Below are 11,780 nucleotides of genomic sequence, written 5' to 3'. Positions count from 1 at the left end.
ACTAGAATTTAAAATAAAGGAAAGACTCTGTAAGAAACAAAGAAATACATGAAACAAAGTAACATGTGTTGGGATTGTGAGGAGTGTAGGCAGGTCGTTTTGATATCAAGTAGATTCATTGGGGCAGTACACATTGAGAAAATCAGTCCTGAACACAGGTTTGGAAGACCTTCCTGAAACAGCTAACAGTTTCCCTTAGCTGCCCATGTCCGTCTGGGACAGCATGGAGGCCAGCGGGGGTGGAAGAAAGTGAGCAAGAGAAGACAACAGAAGCAGAAGTGTGAAACAGGCTGGGCCATTGCAAACCTCAAGTATTGTGAGAGTCTTGAGGTTCACTTTAGGTGCAGAAATACAATCTGAATCTTGTCTAAAGGAAATGACTCCTTTTGTGAGAATGAAGTCAGGGTCCAGTAGGGAGTTTGCAGCCAAGTTAGAGATGGTGGCAAGGGTGGGGATGATGCCAGCAGGTATTTGAAAAGCACTGGATGGCTGTGTCAGGAGAACTTCCTCACACACTGTGGGTGAGACGTGAGAGACACTGAGATTAAGATAATCCCACTGAAGGTGGCTTAACCACTGATGGTGGCTGCTGGGAATCTCGAGTGTGGGGCTGGGATTTAGTTCAGATGTTCTAGGATTTGAATGTCTGCTTATTATCTACAGCCATGCATCACTGCCTTAGTTAAGAAGGAGCTTTAGACCACAGTGAACATATTTTTCTACCTAATCAATATCATGCTTAAATGCAAATTAAAAATCCATTTATAGAAGCAATTCAGTTCATTGCACAAGGCGCAACAGTCAATATGAATAGATGCTCTTTCAAACTAGAGTACTAAGTCATTCCACCTTCAGAATCCTTTAGTCCACTTAAGGGGAAAACATTCCAGGACAGGTGGCTCTAAAACCCTCTTTTGTGAAGTTAGACACCTGTCTCTTATTATGAACAAAAGTCAATTCAGAAAATGGATAAAAAACATAAATGGATGTCTAAAACCTCTGGCACGAGGATTTGATGGCTCACTCCTTTGAGCACAGCACTTGGGAGGGAGATGCAGGCGAATATTTGAGTTAGAGGTCAGCGTAGTCTACAGATTGAGTTCCAGGACAGTCAAGACTACACAGAGAAACCCTGTCTCAAAAAAAAAAGAAAAAATCAAAAATACAAACAAAAACAATAAAAATAAACCAAAAATAATAATAAATAAAAAAGTAAAACAGAAACAAACAAACTATACCAAAAATGTTACTTTGGGGCTGCAGAGATGGCTCAGCGGTTAAAAGCACGGGCTGCTTTTTCAGAGATCTTGAGTTCAGTTCCCAGCAACCACAACCATCTATAATGAGATCTGGTGCCCTCTTCTGGTGAGCATCTGTACATGCAGACAGATCATTGTATACATAATAAATGAATAAATCTAAAAACCTCTGAGACTACTAAAAGAAAGCACTGACTTGTCACTACATCTTCTATGACAATTGCAACCACATCTGGTGAAAGAGCTTGGAAGGGAAAGGAAGCGTGTACAGATTCTGTGCCTAATGAAGACAAGGGATAGTTATAGCATGTAAGAGCTAAAGGACTAAGAGTTTCCAACATCTAGACAGCAAAGACCTGCTTTCCAGCTAAACTCTTAGTTAAGACTGTAACTATCCTTTGAGGGAGGATAAATAAGAAAATAAATAAATAAATTAGGATAAGTTAATAAACTATCCTTTGAGAAAGGATAAATAAGTAAATATGTATAAGGATATAATGATAAATAAATATAAAAGTAAAAGCAAGGGATATTTTTATGGAATTCAGTGATTGACACCTATAAATTAAAGGAACATAATATGGTGGACACATATCTAAGAATAAGTTGTCTAAGTTTCTCTTCAGTAAATGTTTTGCTTCCGTTTTGTTGATTTTCATAATTAATGGACTGGAATCTAACTTAAAACTACCAAAGAATAAACTGAGGCTGGCCTTTCTACACTAAGTCATATGCTGATTTTTTTTTTTTAATTCCACCAGCCTTTAAGATAACAAGACACCTATAAAGGAAGCTTATCTTAATAGAAAAGCTAAAGAAGTTCTTTTATTGTATAGAACTGTTTTGACTATCCTGGGTCTTTTATTTTTCCATGTGAAGTTAATGGTTACTCTTTTCAGGTCTATAAAGACTTATTTTGGAGTTTTGATGGGAATTGCATTGAATCTGTAGATGGCTTTTGATAAAGTGGCCATTTTTACTGCTAGATTTTCTCAAAGAAAAAAATCTCTATTTCTAAATGAAACAGATGTTAGATTACCCATGCCTATTGTTTATATTTTCTGTCATTTAGTAGTGATTGACGAGCCTTTCTTTCAAGGCACTTGTCTGCTACCTGGTGGTCAGAAAAAATATTGCATCCTGAAGCTCAAAGTTCAAGGCCACATTAAAATTTTTAAACTCACTTTGAGTGCATTTTTTTTTTCAAATTTTATTAGAAAGTAGGCCTTGCCTTAAGTTAAATCATTGTTCTATTTATTTTGTTGAGGCTCTAAATTTCCTTGGATAATAACTTATGCAGAACAATCTCTAGTCACATGATTTCTAGTATGATTAGAAATAATAAAGTAGAAGAGGAAGGTTAATATCTATTTCTGGAACTGTAAGGATAAATTACTAAAGCCTGTACTCATGGGAGCAAAATTTTGTTTCTCTCTCTCTGTCTCTCTCTCTCTCTTACACACACACACACAAGCAATGGACGACCAACTGCAATAATCAGTAACTTTTCCTCATTTTTCCATACAAAATTTGTCACATTGATTTATATAGTGTGTGTGTGTGTGTGTGTGTGTGTGTGTGTGCGCGCGCGCGCGCGCGCATGTGAGCTTGTGCCAAGGAGTGAATGTGGACATCCAAAGATGACTTGCCAGTCTGTTGTCTCCTTCTACCAAGGGGGTCCTGGGAACTGAGCTCAAGGTCAGGCTTGAGCATCTTTGTACCCCAAGCCATTTCTCTTGCCTCTTACTTTCCATTTTATGCTCAGTCTCTAAACAGTATGGTTATTGCTTACAGTCTAACCACTACCTGAAAAGCTGTTGCTTCAGAGTTTCTTGTCTACTTTTCCTCTCCTGTATTCTCATTTCCTGAACATAGCCATCAATGAACCCACCATTCCCAAGCCAACTGAAAGTTACTATGAAATCTTCCCCGAGGAGCAGAGAGTGAGGCACTGAGGAGACAGTGTCCATATAGCCACACGATCTGTTTCCTCTGGATGGCCTGCAGGGTCCTCATTGGGCTTCCACATCATCTTACATTGCTACACAGTTTGCAGAAACATAGGTATTTTAACATACTCTTTGAAATTACTAAACACCCTAATGCTGCTGCGCTAAAGAAGGGAAATCATGATACTTTGTTTAGTGGAAATTTGCAGAGAGCAGATTTTAAATGTCCTCAACATTTTCTCTCCCTACCCCAAAGGAAACTCAGTTTTCTCAAAGAACGAAGCCTGGGAAATGGCAGTGGTTTTACATTCCAACAACCACATAAACTTTCACATTCCCTACCCTGTTGAGAGGTCTATGTCCCTAACAGATGAAACCTACTTATACCTTTAAAAATTGTTGCTTCTTGGGTATTTATCCGTCATGGAACTGACACAAGTCCAAGCTACTTTAGATCTTTTATCTAATTTGCAGTTCACTTCTTGGCACCATGTTTGGTTTTGGTATTCTATTTATTTTAGTTATATATACATATATATGTACATATGTATATGTACATGTATACAAAGCCACTTCTATCTAACTTCCACATGACAGATTTGTTAGTTCTGTGGGAAATGAAATATATGCTACTTTTCCTTTCCTCAGCAATTCCCCATGGAGGTATACATGATAATGCTGGGGTGCATTTTAATCCAATAGGAAAAGGAAATGCTACTTTGGTTAAAAGTACTTTGAACAGATCTTTCTCAAAGAAATACTAACGATCCCTTCAAAAGCTTGTGTCACAACAGATACATTTTGACAGGTCTAAAGTCCCATCCCCCCACCCAGAGTTGGTCTTGGCAGCATCATCCTTAATAAATCTGTCCTCCCCTGCCAGTGGTTTAGTTGAGTAGTTTCTCTGTGTCATCCTTTATACATTTGACGTCAACGTGGGAACAGGCCTCCCCTCAACCACCTACCTGATTTTCTTTTTTTTTTTTTTTTTTTTTTAATTTTTTTATTTTTATTTTATTTTTCTTTTTAGTTACATTTTGTTAACTCTGTGTCCCAGCTGTATCCCGCTCCCTCATTCCCTCCCCAACCCCACACTCCCTCCCTGGTCTCCTCCCTGCCCCTTTCCAAGTCCCCTGATAGGGGAGGACCTCCTCCCCTTTCATCTGACCCTGTTTTATCAGGTATCTTCAGGGCTGGCTGCAAAGTCCTCCTCTGTGGCCTAACAGACTGCTCCTCCCCTGGGGTGGGGGTCAAACAGCCTGCCCTTGAGATCCTATTAGAAATAGTCCGTGTTCCCCTTACTTTGGAAAACTACTTGGTTACTGAGCTACCACAGGCCACATCCAAGCAGAAGTTCTAGGTTATATCCATAGATGGTCCTTGGTTGAGTGTCAGTCTCAGAAAAGACCCTGTGCCCAGATATATTTGGTCCTTGATTTTCTTAACAGCCTGGACACCTTTCTCTTTCTAGGAATCCAGATGGCTTGAGCCGGGCATTTACCTAAGTAATATAAAATAAATGTCTATACTCAGAAGGTAATAAAGTGTCCTAAGAGGGCTAACCAGAGATACTTAGACACAGGAAATCCTGCATGAACTTCTATGTGTTGGATGATCTTCAGTTGGGATTCTGCTCGTATATGGATTTTTAGCAATAGGCCACACAATTGATTAATATTTTCCTTGCAGAGGCAATGAGATTGATTAGTACATTGGCTTTATCAATGCTTAATGGAGGAGACATATACACTAATGACCTAAGATTTGGTACTGTTATTGCAGAAAATCAAAGTTCTGATTTATAGGAAGAAGTCTCCTAACTTCTATAGCAACTGATATTCCATGTAATCTTTTGTTCCCATCTTCTAATAAACTCAGAGCCTTAGTTTAAGAAATGTAGGAATGGTTACAAAAGGAAGCATTTCAGATTCTTATGTGTATGGGCTTTAAACAGTGATAATTTAGCATGAATTTATCGATTAGACTTTACCTGTAGGTTCAATTTTTGATTTTCAGTCTTTCGGCTAACTAACAAGCTTAAATGATTTGCCCTGAATAATGTAATTGCTGTCAGAACCGAGATTTCATTAATAATTCACTAAGAATCATATACTGAGTTGCCATAAGAATCAATCTTAGGGACTCTGAATTTGTCTAGACTTCTGACCACAGGTGACCCCGAGTGTACTGGTGGGATAAACAAGTGTACTTTGTACCCATCCCTCGGGACTGGAAGGTGAAGGGAAATAGAGTCACTCTGTAAGTAGATCAGAGATTCAGGTAAAGAATTTATCTGTATTTTAAACTCTGAAGGGGAACGGTTTATATTTAGAGACTAGATATTCAATCTGCACACACTAAGTGTGTCTGTAAAAGTATTAGGCCATCCAAGTCACATTTATTTGAACTGAAAAAAAAAAAAAAAGATGCTGGACTCCACCTGAGGAACCTGCCTGACTCCATGTTGAAGGCAGGAGTCATTATTCTGTATTGTTAAAAATAAGTTTACCGGTTACTCTAAGAGCTGAGTTTCTGTTTTTAAGTCTGTTTCCTGGAGACTGACCTGCCCCAACCTATGACCTTGACTTGTTTTTGCAAACACCCAAACCCTCCCTAATCTCCCTAAGCCTCCCTAATCACTGACCACAAGGTGATAGCTGTTATTTGTTGTTTGTTTACTTTGGGATTTTTCTGCTCCATTGCCTCCCTTCTATAAAAGTGCTTTGAAACTACTCATGATTTTACTCTTTTAAGGGGCTCTAAGAAATGAGTTTGGGTCAGCTCTCGAGTGCAGCCCAATAAAAATCAAATCTGGTTCAAAAGATGTGGTAGAGGTCTTATTCTTGTCCAGTGGGATTGATACATGCAGGTCAATTATAGGTTTGTTTGTTTGTTTTAGCAACAACAAAAATTTCAGTCTTGTATAGATGAGGTGTTCACTTTGGTTAAACAAATGGTGAAAAAAAAATCTAAAAACCTAAACATACTTTTTAAGCTATTAAGCAGCAAAGTCCTCATCACCTTTTCAGCTGGCTGCATTTGGACAGCATACACATGCTAAAACAATATGCGGTCCTGGAGAGTTATTGAGATGTTTCAAAATCTTCAGTCCAACACTGGGCTCTTTTTAGAGCTCTGTCTGTGAAGCTCACAATAAACCCACCAGTTTTGTTATCTGCTACCTACAATCCCCAACAGCTATAATGAACCCTATAACTCAGTCTTCATGGCCCGAGTTTATTGGCTCTGGACCTAAGGTGGGCCATTTAGGGCTGTTTCCTGGAAACACAGCAGTCGGTACCTAGAGAAATCATGAGCCCGAAAGACACAGTGTGGGTGGTATCCTCAACGCACAACACACACACACACACACACACACACACACACACACACACACACACCAAGCAAAGAAATGAATAAAGCGGTCAACTGGGAAGGACGGGGTGATGTGAGGACCTTTCTACTTTTCAGAGTTTGGGGGTCTGAGAAACACTTTTTAAAATTCTCTTTTATAAATTCTTCAAATTTGCTTTAACTAGTGGAAAACCTTTGCATTTGCAAATGCACCTAGGAACTGCTGAAAGCCAGATCCTTTCCTAAGTTAGGGACTGAAGGTGTCCAGAAGGAGGGAAAGGGAAGACCACCAGGCAGCAACAACCCGGGTATAATTGCTCCAATTTGTTTCTCCTCGGAAGGCAATCTCCCTCTTCTGCATTTACTTTTCACTGGCCAGGAAAATATCCTCAGAGGGAAGGAGCTACCATCCACCCGGAGCCACCAATACTCAGGTTTGTCGGGGAGGAAGTGGCAATGTTTTAAAGTGAGTGCCCCAGGCTGGGCTGGCCTCCAGCTCACCTAATTTCACTCTGAAGATGTGCAATAAGGCAGGGGTCCTTCTGCAGATATCCGAATGAAGGAGTCAGCCCTCCGGCATTGTTAGGCTGTAGGAAAAGCAAGCAACTGAATTTAAGGGGCTGATATCCTTTCATTGACCCCTCCTTGTGTTTTGCCCCAGGCTAGCCTTCACCTTTCTTCAGTTGTTAGCTCCGGAGAGTCTTCTTTCTTAGAAGGATGAATGTGTTATTATTTTCCAAATTCTCTTTTCTTGGTAGCTTTTCTAAGGAAGGAATCATTCACACCCGGCAGACTGGCCTATTTTACCATTTTGGCAGGATTCTGAATTCCATCAGCTTTTAAAATAACTACTATAGACTAAAGAAACTCTGAAAAACCTGCTAATAGAAAAAGGGGCTATACCTTCTGGGGCAAAACACTGCATTTTCCCCCTGCTTTTCTACTGCATGCCTGCCAAAGCATATAATAAGCAAGCCTGTTACTGCATCTGATTAAATGTTAGAGCAGGCAAGTCCATTGTTACGGTTTGATTTTATTCATACATAAATATTTGCAAATGGTAAGGTGATGAGACCATTAGAATCAGTCTATGGAATGGGTTTTTTTCTAGGCTCTCTCCACCATAGAGTCTGCAAATGCTTCTGTTCTTGCAGCTTTCGCTTCCTGACCTTGTCTTCAACAATGACTTCTTGAATTCCTTCTTGCTGTTATACATTAAGCTGTACTTTACTACAGGCAGAGTCTGCAACTTTTGGCTCTTTCGGTTTACAAAAATTAAAACCAGTTTTATTTCAAACTGCTAATTCTTCATTTGATCTAAAAAAATTAATTCAAAAGAAAGGCTACTTTGCAGTTGTGCTGGTTGTTTTTATGGTTGTTGCTGTTGTTTTTTGGCAACTTGACATAAACCTAGACAAAGCCATGAAAATCAGAGGAAATGCCTTGGCCACACTGGCCTGAGGGCAGGTTTGTCGGGGGCATTTTCTTGGTTGCTGATTGACAATGGCAGGGTCCAGCCGACTGTGGAGCATCTGGGAAGGTGGTTGTAGGAGATTAAAGAAGCAAACCAGTAAGCAGGCTTGAACTCACAGAGATCTTCCTGCCTCAGCCTCCTGGGTGCTGAGATGAAAAGCAGGTACCACCACAGCTGATTATAATTAAACATTTTATAACATCCAGATCCATCTAAGCCAGTTCCTGAGAGGGCTTAATTCCAGTCTAACTTCATGACAGGCTTTAGTTTTAACTTTACCTGATTAGGCTTGAGTCTCAATATCAGTTTCTAGGAACGTGTGATGCGCAGCCAATCTGCGTGAGCACAGACACCTGGTTTGGATCAGAGACAGTTAATAATAGCTTTGGAAAGTCCTGAAGTTCATGGCCAATCATGATTGGCCCATACCCCTTGGCTAGCTGCCAACCACTCAAAGTAAAGCTCATCTAATCATTCCTGGAGTCTCCTAACTGTTTATAAACAGTTCCTTCCAGCCGCTTCTGGGTAGCCCCCACATTGTGAAGGTGGTGACCTCAGCATGCTGGAATTCTCTGAAGAACAAACGCTCTTTGTTTTTGTGCACTGTCTGAGTCTGGGGTTTTTCTTTGGCGATTCACGGACCCTCACACTGTAAATTCAGCGCTCTATCACGAGAAGCTAGGCAAACTGTTGAGACCCTTTCAAGAGAACTATGAAAGACAAAAAGAATGGGATGAGGTGGGGATTGTCTTGTTTTCTGAGGCACCACATTTATCTTGGCACAGACCTAGTTAGTGTCTTTGTTTCCATGTGCACTGGCCCTAACCTGGGAATCATCTTGAAATACTCCAAGAACCTTCTGACCTCATTCACCTTTCGAAGAATAGTCCCTTTGTAGAACTATGGGTTTTTGTAGTTCAGCATCTTCTAGTTGAAGGTAAGTTTTTTTTTTTTTTCCTATTGAAAATAGATTAAAAAAAGAAAAGAAAGAAAGAAAATAGATTTTTTAATGATATATTCTGATTACATTTTTGCTTCCTCCGATTCCTCCCAGATACTTCCCACTTCCCCACCCATCCAAATTGAAACCTTCTCCTTCTGTCTTTGGGATACAAACAGGTATCTAAAATGATGATGATAAATAATATTTTTAAAATAAAATAAAATAAAAAACTAGAGTAGACAAAACAAATAAAAATGAAAAAAAAATACATATAGATCTTGAGACACACCTTTACCTGCACAGAAAACCCACAAAAGACACATCAGAATAGTATATAAACAAAAGTTCTGTAAGGTAAAAATAATTATTTTTTTTATAAAGACGAAGGCTTTCTAAAAGGGCTGGAGAGATGGCTCAGAGGTTAAGAGCACTGGCCCTTCCTCCAAAAGTCCTGAGTTCAATTCCCAGTAACCACATGATGGTCATAACCATCTATAGTGAGATCTGGTGCCCTCTTCTGGCATGCAGGTGTAAATGCAGGCAGAAAACTGTATACATAATAAATAAATAAATAAATAAATAGATAGATAGATAGATAGATAAATAAATAAATAAATAAATAGAATATTTTATTTTTTATTTTTATCATTTGTTACAATTTATTCAATTTATATCCCGGCTATGGCCCCCTCCCTCATCTCCTCTCAATCCCACCCTCCCTCTTCTCCCCTTATGCCCCTCCCCTAGTCCACTGACAGAGGAGATCCTTCTCCCTTTCTATATGACCCTAGCCTATCAGGTCTCATCAGGACTGGTTACATTGTCTTGTGACCTGACAAGGCTGTACCCCCTTGGGGACGGTGATCAGACAGCCTGTCACTGAGTTCATGCCAGAGAAAGTCCCTGCCCTCCTAACTAGGACCCCACTTGGAGACTGAGTCTATGGGCTACATCTGAGCAGGGTTTTTAGGTCCTCTCCATGTATTGTCCTTGGTTGGGGTAACATTCTTTTCAGGGGCTCCAGGGCTCAGTTTTTATGGCTCTGTTGGTCTGTCTCCTTGTGGAGCTCCTGTCCCCTCCAGGTCTTTCTATCTCCCCCTTCTTTCATAAAATCCCATGCATTCTGCCCAAAGTTTGGCTATGAGTCTCAGCCTCTGCTTCCACACCTCCATCAGTAGAGTCTTTCAGAGGCCGTCTGTGGTAGGTTCCTGTCCTGTTTCCTATCTTCTGGCATGCAGGTATACATGCAGGCAGAACGTTGTGCACATAATAAATAAATAAAATCTTTAAAAAAAAAAGCTCATACAAAGGATTATGAGATTAAAAAACCAGCATAACTACCATTGAGTTTGTGTTGGCTGTCTACCACTGGGCAAGGGGCTTGCCTTTAAATGTGGTTTGTATACCCAGTGTGACACCTTTAGAGAAAACTAATTTTTCCTTTGTTAGCAATTATCAATTGGAAATAACTTCTGGGTTAGAGATGGAAGCTTATTTCTACTTCCACTCAGCACAAAGACCCCAGTGGCTTGCTCAGCCATCATCAGAGAAGGTTCCTCCTACAGAAGATGGGAACAAAAGCAGAGACCCACAATTGGACAACATGCAGAGAGTGAGAGACCTTGAAATATTCATATCATATCATATCATATCATATCATATCATATCATATCATATCATATATCTCTATGAAATCTCCCCTCTCAGAACTCATGGAACTCTGTGGAAGAGGAGGCAGAAAAATTGTGAGAGCCAGAGGAGATGGAGGACACCAAGAAAAGAAGGCCTTCTAAACACAATGGGTCTGATGCACACATGAACTCACAAAGACTGTGGGAGCAAGCACGGGGCCTGCATAGATGTAACCCTGAGCAGGTGAATTTCTTATGGTAGAACTGTTGTCTTTTAGAGATTATGATATAGTTACATCATTGTTCACCTCCTTTTCTTCTGTTTAAGCCTCCCTCCCAAATACTCCTTGTTGCTTTCTTTCAAATTCATGGCCTCTTTTTCCATTAATTGTTGTTATATGAATATGATATGATATGATATATGTAACCTATTCAGTTTATATTAAGTTACTTGTATTTGTTAGGTCCCAAAGAAACCTACGACAAGTCTCTCAAAGTACTGATGGCACTCCTCCTAGCACTTCTTAGCCCAGCTCCTCCCATAAACCTCTCATTCCCAGGGGCTGGGCTTCTGCTCCATCCCCAGTTTCTCTTTCCTGTATAAACTCAGCCATTTTGGCTACATGGTCTCTTGTTCTCTCTGCTCCCAGTTTTGGCTCTGCTCCTGGGTCTCTCTTAGTCCATTTGCCCCTCCCCTCCTCTTTTTCTCTTAATGCTGTCCCCCTTTTTCCTTCATGGCCCGATTCAATCTGCTGTCCATGTTCAGTCTAAACCCTTCTGGCTGTACTCTTCCCCATTATTATTATCCATAATAAACTATATCCTCATCCATATCCTGGAGCAGCCATGACCTCATATTTTCATTCACTAGTATGTGTTAGCAATTTCAACATTCTTTTTTATTTTAGAATTTTATGTATGTATGTATGTATGTATGTATGTATGTATGTATGTATGTATGTATGTATTTATAATTTATTCACTTTGTTTCTCAACTGTGGGCCCCTCCCTCATACCCTTCCAATCCCACCCTCCCTCCCTCTTCTCCACCCATGCCCCTTCCCCAGTCCACTGATAGGGGAGGTCCTTTTCCCCTCCCTCTGACCCTAGCCTATCAAGTCTCATCAGGACTAGCTGCATTGTCTTCTTCTGTGGCCTGGTAAAGCTGCT

The sequence above is a fragment of the Psammomys obesus genome, unplaced genomic scaffold (assembly GCF_907164565.1).
Source record: "Psammomys obesus unplaced genomic scaffold, mPsaObe1.curated_primary_1811, whole genome shotgun sequence".
Taxonomy (NCBI): Eukaryota; Metazoa; Chordata; class Mammalia; order Rodentia; family Muridae; genus Psammomys; species Psammomys obesus.
Note: the sequence above shows the minus strand (reverse complement) of the source record.